This window comes from Tachyglossus aculeatus, chromosome Y4 (genome assembly GCF_015852505.1).
Source record: "Tachyglossus aculeatus isolate mTacAcu1 chromosome Y4, mTacAcu1.pri, whole genome shotgun sequence".
Taxonomy (NCBI): Eukaryota; Metazoa; Chordata; class Mammalia; order Monotremata; family Tachyglossidae; genus Tachyglossus; species Tachyglossus aculeatus.
Window position 1 is genome coordinate 11,273,315 of NC_052096.1, and position 13,429 is coordinate 11,286,743.

At 50.3% G+C, this 13,429-nt stretch overlaps 1 protein-coding gene across 4 annotated transcripts in view; it reads right to left on the reverse strand.

Moving 5' to 3' along the window:
- The window catches only part of GATAD2B (GATA zinc finger domain containing 2B), a 36,047-nt gene extending 25,062 nt beyond the window's left edge, over window positions 1-10,985 (reverse strand). For all 4 annotated transcript variants that reach the window (XM_038769017.1, XM_038769015.1, XM_038769016.1 and 1 more), the window contains exon 1: window positions 10,877-10,985. The gene's annotated coding sequence lies outside the window, so the exon portion shown is untranslated. The remainder of the gene's footprint in view (window positions 1-10,876) is intronic.
- Between the last annotated feature and the right edge of the window lie 2,444 nt (window positions 10,986-13,429).

A 13,429-nucleotide genomic window follows, 5' to 3' on the forward strand; every position in this document is an offset into this window, starting at 1 on the left:
TCGCCCGACAGGCTGGAGGCCGGGCCGGAGGTGGGGACGCTTTCTGCTGCCGGGATCAATCAATCAGTTGTATTTATTGAGCGCTTACTGTGTGCAGAGCACTGTACTAAGCGCTTGGGAAGTACAAGCCGGCAACAGCTTTATTGCAGGATCAGATTAACTGCCAATCTGCCGTGGAGGCGGGCAGGACGGACAGGCGATGGGAGGGAGGGAGGGAGGGAGGACAGGCCGGCCTGGAGATGGGGGGGACGTTTGGTTTGTCCCAGCATGCCCCGGGGCGGGGCGTTTAGTTCATCCCCGCATGCTCTGGGGCTGGGGGGCACTGAGGGCACCAACTTCTGGGCCGGCGGCCCCGCGCCCGGATGCTTTTTCCACCTCCCTTCGGGGCCGGGCCTTCCTCTTCCCCCCAGCCAGGGTCAATCAATCAATCAATCAATCGTATTTACTGAGCGCTTACTGCGTGCAGAGCACTGTACTAAGCGCTTGGGAAGCCCAAGTTGGCAACATATAGAGACAGTCCCTACCCAACAGCGGGCTCACAGTCTAAAAGGGTGGGCGTGGGGGGCCCCCTCCCCTGGGACCGGAAACCCTTGGTAGTAGTAGCAGTAATAATAATAATCATCATCATCAATCGTATTTATTGAGCGCTTACTGTGTGCAGAGCACTGTACTAAGCGCTTGGGAAGTACAGGTTGGCAACATAATAACAATGGCATTTATTAAGCGCTTACTATGTGCAAAGCACTGTTCTAAGCGCTGGGGAGGTGACCAGGTTGCCCCACGGGAGGCTCACAGTCTTCACCCCTATTTTACAGATGAGGGCACTGAGGCCCAGAGAAGCGAAGTGACTTGCCCAAAGTCCCACAGCTGACAGGCGCCGGAGCCGGGGTTTGAACCCATGACCTGTGACTCTCAAGCCCGTGCTCCTCCCACTGAGCCACGCTGCTTCTCTATTTATTAGTAATTATAATAATAATGGCGATAATCAGAGTGGTACTTGTCTCTAGATGTTGCCAACTTGTACTTCCCAAGCGCTTAGTCCAGTGCTCTGCACGCAGTAAGCGCTCAATAAATACGATAGAATGAATGAGAAGCAATGAGAAGCATATGTATATGTTTGCACACATTTATTACTCTATTTATTTATTTATTTTATTTGTACATATCTATTCTATTTATTTTATTTTGTTAGTATGTTTGGTTTTGTTCTCTGTCTCCCCCTTTTAGACTGGGAGCCCACTGTTGGGTAGGGACTGTCTCTAGATGTTGCCAATTTGTACTTCCCAAGCGCTTAGTGCAGTGCTCTGCACACAGTAAGCGCTCAATAAATACGATTGATGATGATGATGTGGCTTGCTTTGTTGTCCGTCTCCCCCTTCTAGACTGTGAGCCCGTTGTCGGGTAGGGACCGTCTCTATCGGTGGCCAACTTGGACTTTCCCAAGCGCTTAGTCCAGTGCTCTGCACATAGTAAGCGCTCAATAAATACGACTGAATGAATGAACTCCCTGGGCCTCTGGCTTCGGGTCCGGTTGCAGTGTGCCCGGCCGGGGGGTGGGCACACTTCCAGGGGCCCCCCCCGCCCCACCGCCAGCAAATCGGGAGGGGGGAGGGGAATCCAACTTGTTGGATATGTTGCCAACTTGTACTTCCCAAGCGCTTAGTCCAGTGCTCTGCACACAGTAAGCACTCAATAAATACAATTGAATGAATGAATGAGTCCCCCATATTTATTACTCTATTTATTTCTTGTACTTGTACAGACTTATTCTACTTATTTTAATTTGTTAATATGTTTTGTTTTGTCGTCTGTCTCCCCCCTTCTAGACTGTGAGCCCGCTGTTGGGTAGGGACCGTCTCTAGGTGTTGCCGCCTTGTACTTCCCAAGCGCTTAGTCCAGTGCTCTGCACACAGTGAGCGCTCGATAAATACGATTGAATGAATGAATGAATCCCCCATATTTATTACTCTCTTTCTTGTACTTGTACATATTTATTCTATTTATTTTATTTTGTTAATATGTTTTGTTTTGTCCTCTGTCTCCCCCTTGTAGACTGTGAGCCCGCTGTTGGGTAGGGACCGTCTCTAGATGTTGCCAACTTGGACTTCCCAAGCGCTTAGTACAGTGCTCTGCACACAGTAAGCGCTCGATAAATACGACAATGAATGAATCCCCCATATTCATCACTCTATTTCTTGTACTTATACATATTTATTCTACTTATTTTATTTTGTTAATATGTTTTGTTTTGTTGTCTGTCTCCCCCTTCTAAACTGTGAGCCCACTTTTGGGTAGGGACCATTTCTAGATGTTGCCAACTTGGACTTCCCAAGCGCTTAGTACAGTGCTCTGCAAACAGTAAAGCGCTTGATAAATACGATCGAATGAATGAATCCCCCATATTTATTACTCTCTTTCTTGTACTTGTACATATTTATTCTACTTATTTTATTTTGTTAATATGTTTTGTTTTGTTCTCTGTCTCCCCCTTCTAAACTGGGAGCCCGCTGTTGGGTAGGGACCGTCTCTAGATGTTGCCAACTTGGACTTCCCAAGCGCTTAGTCCAGTGCTCTGCACACTTTCATTCATTCATTCATATTTATTGAGCGCTTAGTGTGTGCAGAGCACTGGACTAGGCGCTTGGGAAGTACAAGTTGGCAACATATAGAGACGATCCCTACCCAACAGTGGGCTCACAGTAGGCGCTCAATAAATACGACTGAATGAATGAATGTCTGCACACTATCATTCATTCATTCATATTTATTGAGCGCTGTGTGCAGAGCACTGGACTAGGCGCTTGGGAAGTACAAACTGGCAATATCTAGAGATGGTCCCTACCCAACAGTGCGCTCACAGTAGGCGCTCAATACGACAATGAATGAATGTCTGCACACTCTCATTCAGTCATTCATTCAGTAGCATTTATTGAGCGCTATGTGCACAGCACTGGACTAGGCGCTTGGGAAGTACAAACTGGCAACATCTAGAGACGGTCCCTACCCATCAGTGGACTCACAGTAGGCGCTCAATAAATATGACTGAATGATTGAATGTCTGCACACTTTCATTCATTCAATAGTATTTATTGAGCGCTTATGGTGTGCAGAGCACTGGACTGGGCGCTTGGGAAGTCCAAGCTGGCAACATCTAGAGATGGTCCCTACCCAACAGTGGGCTCACAGTAGGCGCTCAATAAATACGATTGAATGACTGAATGCCTGCACACTTTCATTCATTTAGTAGTATTTATTGAGCGCTTACTGTGTGCAGAGCACTGGACTAGGCACTTGGGAAGTCCAAGCTGGCAACATCTAGAGACGGTCCCTACCCAACAGTGGGCTCACAGTAGGCGCTCAATAAATACGATTGAATGAATGAATGTCTGCAGAGTTTCATTCATTCATTCATTCAGTAGCATTTATTGAGCGCTTCCTGTGTGCAGAGCACTGGACTGGGCGCTTGGGAAGTCCAAGTTGGCAACATCTAGAGACGGTCCCTACCCAACAGGGGGCTCACGGTAGGCGCTCAATAAATACGATTGAATGACTGAATGTCTGCACACTTTCATTCATTCATTCATATTTATTGAGCGCTTACTGTGTGCAGAGCACTGGACTAGGCGCTTGGGAAGTCCAAGCTGGCAACATCTAGAGACGGTCCCTACCCAACAGTGGGCTCACAGTAGGCGCTCAATAAATACGATTGAATGAATGAATGTCTGCAGAGTTTCATTCATTCATTCATTCAGTAGCATTTATTGAGCGCTTCCTGTGTGCAGAGCACTGGACTGGGCGCTTGGGAAGTCCAAGTTGGCAACATCTAGAGACGGTCCCTACCCAACAGGGGGCTCACGGTAGGCACTCAATAAATACGATTAAATGACTGAATGTCTGCACTTTCATTCATTCAATAGTATTTATTGAGCACTTCCTGTGTGCAGAGCAATGGACTAGGCGCTTGGGAAGTCCAAGCTGGCAACATCTAGAGACGGTCCCTACCCAACAGTGGGCTCACGGTAGGCGCTCAATAAATACGATTGAATGACTGAATGTCTGCACACTTTCATTCATTCATTCATATTTATTGAGCGCTTACTGTGTGCAGAGCACTGGACTGGGCGCTTGGGAAGTCCAAGTTGGCAACATCTAGAGACGGTCCCTACCCAACAGTGGGCTCACAGTAGGCGCTCAATAAATACAATTGAATGACTGAATGCCTGCACACTTTCATTCATTCAGTAACATTTATTGAGCGCTGTGTGCAGAGCACTGGACTAGGCGCTTGGGAAGTCCAAGCTGGCAACATCTAGAGACGGTCCCTACCCAACAGTGGGCTCACAGTAGGCGCTCAAGAAATACGATTGAATGAATGAATATCTGCACACTTTCATTCATTCATTCACTCAGTAATATTTATTAAGCACTTACTGTGTGTAGAGCACTAGACTAGGCGCTTGGGAAGTCCAAACTGGCAACATCTAGAGACGGTCCCTACCCAACAGTGGGCTCACGGTAGGTGCTCAATAAATACGACTGAATGACTGAATGTCTGCACACTTTCATTCATTCATTCATTCGTATTTATTGAGCGCTTCCTGTGTGCAGAGCACTGGACTGGGCGCTTGGGAAGTCCAAACTGGCAACATCTAGAGACGGTCCCTACCCAACAGGGGGCTCACGGTAGGCGCTCAATAAATACGATTGATTGAATGAATGACTGAATGAATGACTGACTGAATGAATGAATGAATCCCCCCGCCCCGCGGGCTGCCGGGAGTTGGGGAGGGGGCTCTTCACCCCCCCACCGCCCCGGGGCCAAGATGGAGCCGCGACCGGAAGGGGGCGCGCGCCCTCCCCTACCCCCCCGCCCGCGCGCGCAGGGGGGCGCGCACGCACACGCGGGGCGCGCGCACGCACACGCGGCGCACGCGCACTCCCGCCGGGTGTCACGGAGATGGATTCCGCTGTCAGCCGCCATCATCCCCCCCCCACTCCATCGCTCAATAAACACCAATAATAATAACCCATCCACCGATCGATTGATTGATTGATTTCCTTCCTGAGCCCCTTCCTTCCCCTCCCCCTCGTCCCCCTCTCCATCCCCCCCCATCTTACCTCCTTCCCTTCCCCACAGCACCTGGACAGATGGATATCATCATCAATCGTATTTATTGAGCACTCACTATGTGCAGAGCACTGTACTAAGCGCTTGGGAAGTACAAATTGGCAACATTTAGAGACGGTCCCTACCCAACAGTGGGCTCACAGTCTAAAAAGGGGGAGACAGAGAACAAAACCAAACATACTAACAAAATAAAATAAATATGTATAGATGCTTGTACAGATTTATTACTCTATTTATTTATTTTGCTTGTACATATCTATTCTATTTATTTTATTTTGTTAGTATGTTTGGTTTTGTCTCCCCCTTTTAGACTGTGAGCCCACTGCTGGGTAGGGACCGTCTCTAGATGTTGCCAATTTGTACTTCCCAAGCGCTTAGTACAGTGCTCTGCACACAGTAAGCGCTCAATAAATACGATTGATGATGATGATGATGATTGATACGGAAGATGAAGGAATTGAGGGGGGCCGCCCTCCTGTTGCACAGAAAGACCCCGGATCTTTTTTTATGGAGGAAGGGGCTGCTCGGAGAATCAATCAATGAATCGTATTTATTGAGCGCTTACTGTGTGCAGAGCGCTGTACTAAGCGCTTGGGAAGTACAAGTTGGCAACATAGAGAGACGGTCCCTACCCAACAGTGGGCTCACAGTCTAATCAATCAATCAATCGTATTTATTGAGCGCTTACTGTGTGCAGAGCACTGTGCTAAGCGCTTGGGAAGTCCAAGTTGGGAATATAGAGAGCCGGTCCCTACCCAACAGTGGGCTCACAGGCTAAAAGAGAAGCAGCGTGGCTCAGAGGAAAGAGCCCGGGCTTTGGAGTCGGGGGTCATGGGTTCGAATTCTGCCCCCGCTACTTGTCAGCTGGGTGACTTGGGGCAAGTCACTTCTCTGGGCCTCAGTTCCCTCAACTGTAAAATGGGGATTAAGACTGCGAGCCCCACGTGGGACAACCTCATCACCTTGTATCCCCCCCAGCGCTTAGAACACTGCTTTGCACATAGTAAGCGCTTAACGAATGCCAACATTATTATTATTTAGTCACTTTACTTCTCTGGGCCTCAGTTCCCTCAACTGTAAAATGGGGATTAATACTGAGAGCCCCCCGTGGGACAACTTCATCACCTTGTAACCTCCCCAGTGCTTAGAACAGCGCTTTGCACATAGTAAGCGCTTAACAAATGCCATCATCATTATTATTGAGTCACTTCACTTCTCTGGGCCTCAGTTCCCTCAACTGTAAAATGGGGATTAAGACTGTGAGCCCCCCGTGGGACAACCTCATCACCTTGTAACCTCCCCAGTGCTTAGAACAGCGCTTTGCCCATAGTTAGCGCTTAACAAATGCCATCATCATCATTATTATTATTAAATCACTTCACTTCTCTGGGCCTCAGTTCCCTCGACTGTAAAATGGGGATTAAGACTGTGAGCCCCCCGTGGGACAACCTCATCACCTTGTAACCTCCCCAGTGCTTAGAAGAGCGCTTTGCACATAGTTAGCACTTAACAAACGCCATCATCATCATTATTATTATTAAGTCACTTCAGTTCTCTGGGCCTCAGTTCCCTCAACTGTAAAACGGGGATTAAGACTGCGAGCCCCTCGTGGGACCACCTCATCACCTTGTAACCTCCCCAGCCCTTAGAACAGCGTTTTGCACATAGTAAGCGCTTCACAAATGCCATCATTATTATTAAGTCACTTCACTTTCTGGGCCTCAGTTCCCTCAACTGTAAAACGGGGATGAAGACTGTGAACCCCCCGTGGGACAACCTCATCACCTTGTAACCTCCCTAGTGCTTAGCACATAATAAGCGCTTAACAAATGCCATCATTATTATTATTATTAAGTCACTTCACTTTCTGGGCCTCAGTTCCCTCAACTGTAAAACGAAGATGAAGACTGTGAGCCCCCCGTGGGACCACCTCATCACCTTGTAACCTCCCCAGCGTTTAGAACAGCGTTCTGCACATAGTAAGCGCTTCACAAATGCCATCATTATTATTACTGTCACTTCACTGGGCCTCAGTTCCCTCATCTGTAAAACGGGGATGAAGACTGTGAGCCCCCCGTGGGACGTCATCACCTTGTAACCTCCCCAGCGTTTAGAACAGCGTTTTGCACATAGTAAGCGCTTCACAAATGCCATCATTATTATTATTGTCACCTCACTGGGCCTCAGTTCCCTCATCTGTAAAATGGGGATGAAGACTGTAAGCCCCCCGTGGGACAACCTCATCACCTTATAACCTCCCCAGTGCTTAGCACATAGTTAGCGCTTAACAAATGCCATCATTATTATTATTATTATTATTATTATTATTATTATTACTATTATTAAGTCACTTCACTTTCTGTGCCTCAGTTCCCTCAACTGTAAAACGGGGATGAAGACTGTGAGCCCCCCGTGGGACCACCTCATCACCTTGTAACCTCCCCAGCGCTTAGAACAGCGCTTTGCACATAGTAAGCGATTCACAAATGCCATCATTATTATTATTGTCACTTCACTGGGCCTCAGTTCCCTCATCTGTAAAATGGGGATGAAGACTGTGAGCCCTCCGTGGGACAACCTCATCACCTTGTAACCACCCCAGCGCTTAGAGCAGCGCTCGGCATATAGGAAGCGCTTCACAAATGCCATCATTATTATTATTGTCACTTCACTGGGCCTCAGCTCCCTCATCTGTAAAACGGGGATTAAGACTATGAGCCCCCCGTGGGACAACCTCATCACCTTGTAACCTCCCCAGCGTTTAGAACAGCGTTTTGCACATAGTAAGCGCTTCACAAATGCCATCATTATTATTATTGTCACCTCACTGGGCCTCAGTTCCCTCATCTGTAAAATGGGGATGAAGACTGTAAGCCCCCCGTGGGACAACCTCATCACCGTATAACCTCCCCAGTGCTTAGCACATAGTTAGCGCTTAACAAATGCCATCATCATTATTATTATTATTAAGTCACTTCACTTTCTGTGCCTCAGTTCCCTCAACTGTAAAACGGGGATTAAGACTGTGAGCTCCCCGTGGGACCACCTCATCACCTTGCAACCTCCCCAGCGCTTAGAACGGCGCTTTACACACAGTAAGCGCTTCACAAATGCCATCATTATTATTATTGTCACTTCACTGGGCCTCAGTTCCCTCATCTGTAAAACGGGGATGAAGACTGTGAGCCCCCCGTGGGACCACCTCATCACCTTGTAACCTCCCCAGCGTTTAGAACAGTGCTTTGCCCATAGTAAGCGCTTCACAAATGCCATCATCATTATTATTGTCACTTCACTTGGCCTCAGTTCCCTCACCTGTAAAACGGGGATGAAGACTGTGAGCCCCCCGTGGGACCACCTCATCGCCTTGTAACTTCCCCAGCGCTTAGAACAGCGCTTGGCACATAGTAAGCGCTTCACAAATGCCATCATTATTATTACTGTCACCTCACTGGGCCTCAGTTCCCTCATCTGTAAAATGGGGATGAAGACTGTGAGCCCCCCGTGGGACCACCTCATCACCTTGTAACCTCTCCGGCGCTTAGAACAGCGCTTGGCACATAGTAAGCGCTTCACAAATGCCATCATTATTATTATTGTCACCTCACTGGGCCTCAGTTCCCTCATCTGTAAAATGGGGATGAAGACTGTGAGCCCCCCGTGGGACCACCTCATCACCTTGTAACCTCCCCGGCGCTTAGAACTGCGCTTGGCACATAGTAAGCGCTTCACAAATGCCATCATTATTATTATTGTCACTTCACTGGGCCTCAGTTCCCTCATCTGTAAAACGGGGATGAAGACTGTGAGCCCCCCGTGGGACCGCCTCATCACCTTGTAACCTCTCCGGCGCTTAGAACAGCGCTTGGCACATAGTAAGCGCTTCACAAATGCCATCATTATTATTACTGTCACCTCACTGGGCCTCAGTTCCCTCATCTGTAAAATGGGGATGAAAACTGCGAGCCCCCCGTGGGACCACCTCATCACCCTGTAACTTCCCCAGCGCTTAGAACAGCGCTTGGCACATAGTAAGCGCTTCACAAATGCCATCATTATTATTATTGTCACTTCACTGGGCCTCAGTTCCCTCATCTGTAAAATGGGGATGAAGACTGTGAGCCCCCCGTGGGACCACCTCATCACCTTGTAACCTCTCCGGCGCTTAGAACAGCGCTTGGCACATAGTAAGCGCTTCACAAATGCCATCATTATTATTACTGTCACCTCACTGGGCCTCAGTTCCCTCATCTGTAAAATGGGGATGAAGACTGTGAGCCCCCCGTGGGACCACCTCATCACCCTGTAACTTCCCCAGCGCTTAGAACAGCGCTTGGCACATAGTAAGCGCTTCACAAATGCCATCATTATTATTATTGTCACTTCACTGGGCCTCAGTTCCCTCATCTGTAAAACGGGGATGAAGACTGTGAGCCCCCCGTGGGACCGCCTCATCACCTTGTAACCTCTCCGGCGCTTAGAACAGCGCTTGGCACATAGTAAGCGCTTCACAAATGCCATCATTATTATTACTGTCACCTCACTGGGCCTCAGTTCCCTCATCTGTAAAATGGGGATGAAGACTGCGAGCCCCCCGTGGGACAACCTCATCACCCTGTAACTTCCCCAGCGCTTAGAACAGCGCTTGGCACATAGTAAGCGCTTCACAAATGCCATCATTATTATTATTGTCACTTCACTGGGCCTCAGTTCCCTCATCTGTAAAACGGGGATGAAGACTGTGAGCCCCCCGTGGGACCGCCTCATCACCTTGTAACCTCTCCGGCGCTTAGAACAGCGCTCGGCACATAGTAAGCGCTTCACAAATGCCATCATTATTATTACTGTCACCTCACTGGGCCTCAGTTCCCTCATCTGTAAAACGGGGATGAAGGCTGTGAGCCCCCCGTGGGACCGCCTCATCACCTTGTCACCTCCCCAGCGCTTAGCACACAGTAAGCGCTTAATAAATGCCATCACCGTGAGCCCACGGTTGGGTAATGTCTCTAATGTGTCGCCAACTTGGACTTCCCAAGCGCTTAGTACAGTGCTCTGCACACAGTAAGCGCCCAATAAATACGATTGATTGATTGATTGGTAAGGACTGTCTCTATATGTTGCCAACTTGGACTTCCCAAGCGCTTAGTACAGTGCTCTGCACACAGTAAGCGCTCAATAAATACGATTGATTGGTACGGACTGTCTCTATATGTTGCCAACTTGGACTTCCCAAGCGCTTAGTACAGTGCTCTGCACACAGTAAGCGCCCAACAAATACGATTGATTGATTGATTGGTAAAGACTGTCTCTATATGTTGCCAACCTGGACTTCCCAAGCGCTTAGTCCAGTGCTCTGCACACAGTTAAGCGCTCAATAAATACGATTGATCGATTGATTGATTATTATTATTACTCCGCCCCTCCCCCCGCCGGAAGCGGCCGCCCGAGGTCGCCCCCGCCCACGCGCGTGCGCAGAAGAAAAGGAAGCGGACCCCCCCCCGCCGCCCCTCCCCCACGAGGGGCGCCGCCGGGTGGGGGAGGGGCGCGCACGCGCGCGCGCGCTCCAGGAGCCGGGGGATGAGGAGAGCGCGCGTGCGCGCGCGGCGGGGGGGGGAGGGAGAGAGCGCGCGTGCGCCGTCGCGCGCGAGGCGGGGGAGGCGCGCGTGCGCGCGACAGCTCGCGCCCGCCCCTCCCCCACCCCCGCGGTGAGGGGGGGGGGAAGGGCCGGCTAGGCCGCGGCTCCCTCACCTGGAGGCGAGGAGGAGGTGGCGGCTCCCGTCTCCTCAGGCAGCCTCGGCTCCGCGGGGGGGAAGGGGGCTGCCGGCCGAGCGGCACCGGCGACACGGCGGGCGCGACGGCGGCGAGTGCACCGGCGACGGCGGCGACGGCGGCGGCACCACACAAACAAGGACGCTGATTGGGCAGCTGCCAAGCGGCCCGGGCCCGCCCCCTCCCCAAGCCACGACGCCCATTGGGCCCCCCGCGCCGGCGGCCCCGCCCCCGAGGCCCGCCTCGGCTTGCCCAATGGCGGCCCGGCTCCGCGGGGGGAGCCCCGCCCCCTGAGGCCCCATTGGCCGGCCAGGCGGCGGACGGACGCGGCGGCGGGCCAATGGGAAGGCCGGGTGGGGAGAGGGGGGGGGGCGCGCGCCTGTCCCAGTCACATCCGGGGCTCCCGTGAAGCGTCGGGGGTCAGAAAAGCGGGCCGGGCCGCAGCTTCGCCTTCGAGGCTTTTTGGCCCCCGGGCGGCCGCCGTAGGTGGGCCCGGCCCCTCCCCCGCCTCTAATGGCGCCTCGCCTCACGCCCTCTGAGGGGAAGCCCTCTTGGTCATTCATTCATTCAATCAATCAATCAATCGTATTTATTGAGCGCTTATTATGTGCAGAGCACTGTACTAAGCGCTTGGGAAGTACAAATTGGCAACACATAGAGACGGTCCCTACCCAACAGTGGGCTCACAGTCTAAAAGGGGGAGACAGAGAACAGAACCAAACATACCAACAAAATAAAATAAAATCGTACTTATTGAGCGCTTACTGGGTGCGGAGCACTGTACTGAGCGCTTGGGAAGTACAAGTTGGCAACATCTAGAAACAGTCCCTACCCAACAGCGAGCCCCCATCTTACCTCCTTCCCTTCCCCACAGCATCTGTATATATGTACATATGTTTGTACAGATTTATTACTCTATTTATTTTACTTGTCCATATCTATTCTATTTATTTTATTTTGTTAGCATGTTTGGTTTTGTCCTCTGTCTCCCCCTTTTAGACTGTGAGCCCACTGTTGGGTAGGGACTGTCTCTATGTGTTGCCAATTTGGACTTCCCAAGCGCTTAGTACAGTGCTCTGCACATAGTAAGCGCTCAATAAATACGATTGATTGATTGACCGTCTCTAGACGTTGCCAATTTGTACTTCCCAAGCGCTTAGTACAGTGCTCTGCACATAGTAAGCGCTCAATAAATGATTGATTGATTGATAGAAGGGGGAGACAGACTCACTACGGGCCCGGGCACTGTACTGAACGCCGGGGTGGGCCAAGCCGATCGGGTCGGGCGCAACCCCCACCTCATTTCATTCATTCATTCATTCATTCAATCAGTACAGTGTTCAGTAAATACGATTGAATGAATGAATCATCATCATCATCATCAGTCGTATTTATTGAGCGCTTACTGTGTGCAGAGCACTGTACTAAGCGCTTGGGAAGTACAAATTGGCAACATCTAGAGACAGTCCCTACCCAACAGCGGGCTCATGGTCTAGAAGGGGGAATATTTATAATACTTATAGTACTTTATATTTATAATACATTCATTCATTCAATCGTATTTATTGAGCATTTACTGTGTGCAGAGCACTGTACTAAGCGCTTGGGAAGTCCAAGGTGGCAACATCTAGAGACGGTCCCTACCCGACAGCGGGCTCACAGGCTAGAAGGGGGAGACAGACTCACTACGGGCCCGGGCACTGTACTGAACGCCAAGGTGGGGCCAAGCCGATGGGGTCGGGCGCATTATTATTATTATTCTTATTATATGGTATTCCTTAAGTGCTTACTGTGTGCCCAGCACTGTTGCAAGCGCCGGGGTAGATGCGAGGTCCCTGTCCCACGTGGGGCTCCCTGTCTCAATCCCCCTTTTCCAGATAATAATAATAATAATGATGGCATTTATTAAGCGCTTACTATGTGCAAAGCACTGTTCTAAGCGCTGGGGAGGTTACAAGGTGATGAGGTTGTCCCACGGGGGGCTCACAGTCTTAATCCCCATTTTCCAGATGAGGTCACTGAGGCCCAGAGAAGTGAAGTGACTCGCCCAAAGTCACACAGCTGACAATTGGCGGAGCCGGGATTTGAACCCATGACCTCTGACTCCAAAGCCCGGGCTCTTTTCCGTTGAGCCCACTGTTGGGTCGGGACCGTCTCTCGATGTTGCCAACTTGGACTTCCCAAGCGCTTAGTCCAGTGCTCCGCCCACAGTAAGCGCTCCATAAATACGATTGATTGAATCAGAGAAGCAGCGTGGCTCAGTGGAAAGAGCCCGGGCTTTGGAGTCAGAGGTCACGGGTTCAAATCCCGGCTCCGCCAACTGTCAGCTGTGTGACTTTGGGCCAGTCACTTCACTTCTCTGCGCCTCAGTGACCTCATCTGGAAAATGGGGATGAAGACTGGAGCCACCCGTGGGACATCCTGATCACCTTGTAACCTCCCCAGCGCTTAGAACGGTGCTTTGCACATAGTAAGCGCTTAATAAATGCCATTATTATTATTATTATTATTATTATTATTATTAATTGATGA